General features: G+C 41.8%; 1 pseudogene; it reads right to left on the minus strand.

The window, feature by feature from the left end:
* Nucleotides 1–1,062: 1,062 nt before the first annotated feature.
* Nucleotides 1,063–3,745, minus strand: LOC144531521 (urea transporter 1-like; annotated as a pseudogene).
* Nucleotides 3,746–4,126: the final 381 nt, after the last annotated feature.

A 4,126-nucleotide genomic window follows, 5' to 3' on the forward strand; every position in this document is an offset into this window, starting at 1 on the left:
TGCTTGCAGGGGACTCTGGAAGGTGAATCACATTGCTGTGTACACACAGCACTGGCACAGCAATCTCATCTCACACCATCCCACTGCCAACACTTATCCTGTCATTTTAAGGTTACTGGATGAATCAACATTGTGTAAAAGGCCACAGAAAAATCCACTGAGTTAGGTCCGTCTTACCTTCAAGCGGCGTGGATAAGAGAAAATATACTGGCAGCACTGAGGAAAGTTTCCCTCTATAATGACTTTTGAATATTAAGGAGAACATGGTTTGATCTGAAGAATGGGTTTAAATGCAGAGCAGAAAAAAGGCACATTAGACATTCAAGAAGAAAAAAACAATGTCATAACAAGTCATATTTTATCACCAGCCAAGAAAATGAGATGTTCTCATTTTCGTCTTCTTCCCCGACCCTCGTCTCACACCTTCTCCCCTGATGTACCGCAGCTCCCACGCATGTCTGGAAGTGTGACTGTCTCTTATGTGTAGCACCAGCTAGACAAATGTCATGTGCCTGGTGCACCAGATACACAGATGGCAATAAATACATACAAAGATTTACTCATAAATATAAATGCAGACACAGACCCAGACAGAGCTCTATAGACATTTTATCAGATGATATGTTGGTGGCTTCTTTTCACAGAGATCAGAATCTTATTGCCTGAGGAGAAAGGTTGTCCTCAAAAGAGAGATGAAGACAGAAGGAGACAGATAATGGCATAAGAGAGCATTTGAGGACAGGGGAAGGGGAAATTAGATAAGCAAAAAGGGTTTACGAAAACATGTCAAACTGAGAGAGAAGCACAGCAAGGAACCAAAAGAGATGTAAAGAGAAACGATAGGACACATTGGAATACAGAAGGTAGTGATGGATTATGGCTGGCAGAGAAAATTATGTTTTTGCTGGGGGAGCACTTTATGAAATCTCCCCTATAGCTCACTGTCTGCACTGATGAAATGCTCTGCTGCATTTTAAATCAACTCACAGCAACCACTAAAACTGTGCTGTTGAGACTCGAGGAAAGACTTACTGTCTGTAAGTCTTTCGCAACGACTATAAATGAGGAACACCACAAGACTACATTTAATATAATGTATATTATTGCAGACAATACACATAATTACATTCCTACATTAAAATCTGCTCAGTATTTTTCCTCAGTATTATTAGATTACAACATTCGTTCAATCTTTCCTTGTGAAGTGCTGCCCTCTGCTGTGTAGAATAGCTATAGTGCATAAGAAAATGTTTGCCATTCAGAAAATATGTCTCACTACAATGCCAGCCATTTTATATAACATATATTGTTATGTAAGAGAGAAAATACCAAGAATGTATATCAACATACTATTCCGACAATTCCCACGATTTAACACTTAATGTCAGGACAAAATAGCATCTTCTCTAATCACACAGGTTCACTGCCGCCCCTATCCACTGCCAACTGGACATTTGGCCGACCATTCTCCTTCAGCGTGGCCTCTTCTTGGCTGTTCCGCTGCTGACTGTGCTGAACCTTCTCTGAGGCTTTTAATTGTCTCTGGTAGCGCCGGTTTTTCTCGGGGTAGGAGACCACAGACAGAGGCAGTCTGCAGATGGCTGGGATCTCGGAGGAAATGAGGAGGAAGATGAGAGTTGACAGGCAGAAAGGCCACGTGCAGGCTGGTAATGCGAGCTGAAAGGAGATGTCATAGGAGAAGCGAGCATGACACTTGATTTGAGAGATATTTGGGTGTTCAGATAACGTTTATAAAGTTTGACTCAGGAGGAAAGTTTCTTACTTACCACAGACATCAGTTTTGAGATGGCTGCAGTCATGTATGTGCTGAAAAGTGCTGGAAAGATACAGAATTGTAATGAAAAACATTTTCTGTGTGTTTACCTGAAAAAGGAAAGTGATCACATTTGTTGCTCTTACCACATATCAGAGCCAGCAGATGGGTTTGCCATGTTATGACATAGAAGACCCCTCCGATTGCAATGCAGGATAGAGCGCTGTTATATCCCCACAGCCCTGAGTAAATGTCCTTGTGAGGAGCTGCAAGAGCAAATCCTGCCCCACACATCAGAGACAAGTTTAAAATTTACCATGAAATCCATTGTTAAACAGCAAACAGTTGCACAAATTTAAAAACTGAGTGAACAGACACAGGCTACACAGCATTATTTGTGAAAACATGCCATGGTTCATTTGCCATAATGCCATAGTGCCCTTTGGAGAGCCACTGTAGACATGCATATTTCTTTTGTACCAGACAGCATGCCAGCAGCAGAGCCCCACATGGCATGAAAACAGATAATTGGTGAGGAAAGCAGCAGGGCCAGAAGGATGAGACCTCCTGTCCAAGGACTGTCGCAGCCGTACACCTGGCCAACACCAATTGGCACTGACAGGAATAGCTGCAAATGGAAAGCCTCCTTTTACTTACATTTTTAACAATTAAAAAAAGATGTGCAATATAGCCACTGTATTGATTTAGAGTGTGTGAAAAATTTCAATTTGGCACTCAAATTTCAAAGAGCTACTGGACCAATAACATTCCTGTTATACCTGAGAGATATTGAGGTTTTCCTTGGAGTCATTAGTAGGGAGCAGATGGTCATTTGGCTGGATATCTACCTGAAATTGCAGAAAAAAAGTCAATTTTCATTTGAGCCTAAGCACTGTGTATGTGCATCTTTGTTTGTTTAGTAGGGCTTTACTGTACCTCTGGAAAGTAGGGGTGATTGGCTCCGGTAGCTGCAACATGTAGACACACCAAAATATTAAAGGGCAGGGTGAATATCGGGAGGTCCCATTTGATGGCAACTGAGGACAAAGCACTGGAGACCACCGGGCTGTGAACAGAAGCAGGAAATGGATTACTGATTGGGCGGAAAGGCAGACTATAAAACGCTGACTTTATGATCCCGCCTAGATTGGTTATGTTTACCTTAAGCTGAATTTTAAATCACTTGTACAGCTACTTTATGGCTGATACAATCTCAGAATGACCGCTTCAACTGACAAAATTGTCTTTTTACCAAAATATTTCTGGAATTTCAGGATCGTATCGTAGCAAAAACGAACAACAAACTCATGGAGCAAATGTTCGCAAGCAAGAAATCACAGGCTGCTTCTGTTTATCTCTGTCTGAAATGAAGTACCCATTGTTTAAAAAATGACTAAGAATTTGAAGTGGTAAAATGTGTGCAATTAAATGAGTCAGATTTATTGTGGGAGAAAACTTACCACAGCATTGACATGAACATATTTGGCATTAACAGCCACCAGTACCAGCTTCCTTTGGCAGAGAAAACAGCCATCAGTATGCCGACCAAGGTTCCATTGTAGCCATATAAACCCGCTGATATGGCTTCCCTGCGGCGAAGGTGACAGATGCGCAAAACACACTTAAATAAGAAACACACTGTGAAAATAGCACAGTGTGAAAGCCAAATAAAGTGTAGCCCCAGGGAGTGGAAAAGACAGCAATAATGGCTAAATGGGGAAATAGTTTTTTTTCAGCGATGAAGACAAATAAGGATAAGGAGATGCAATCTGACCTGTTTAGTCCCAGCAACGTGGCAGACACAGTGGAGACAAAGGTTCCCAGCAGACCATTCAGAGCCCACCAAGGGTTCTGCAGGAAGAGGCCGGCCGTGATGAGGAGCCCACTGACAGGGTTGTTGACGAACATGACCTGGGCCACCCCTCGGAGCATCCAGTCAAGTAGTTGGATTACCACAAGCTGTCCTGTCATTGATGGATAGTGACCTTATTTTGTCATTGTCTACATTACAAAAAGGCTTAAATTGAACCACTATGAAATTCTTTAATACATTTGCTCAAATTTACTACATCTGCACACTTTTATTAATTCAAGATTAAAGCTTTAGTGCGTAACTTTTTCATATTAATGAACGTCTGTTACATTCAAGCCATTTCCAAATGAGTTGATCCAAAGCTAATTAAGACTATCAGCCCCACCAAACTCTCTCTGTATTTCTCAGTATGGCTATGTTTAGAAAATAGTGTCGTCGGGCAACTTTCACGCACAGGAGGAGGGGTGGGGGTGGATGTAATTACTTCAAATTCCTCATGGGGGAGACATAAACTACGCACTACAGCTTTAACTGACATG

The sequence above is a fragment of the Sander vitreus genome, chromosome 16, assembly GCF_031162955.1.
Source record: "Sander vitreus isolate 19-12246 chromosome 16, sanVit1, whole genome shotgun sequence".
In the NCBI taxonomy this organism is placed as follows: domain Eukaryota; kingdom Metazoa; phylum Chordata; class Actinopteri; order Perciformes; family Percidae; genus Sander; species Sander vitreus.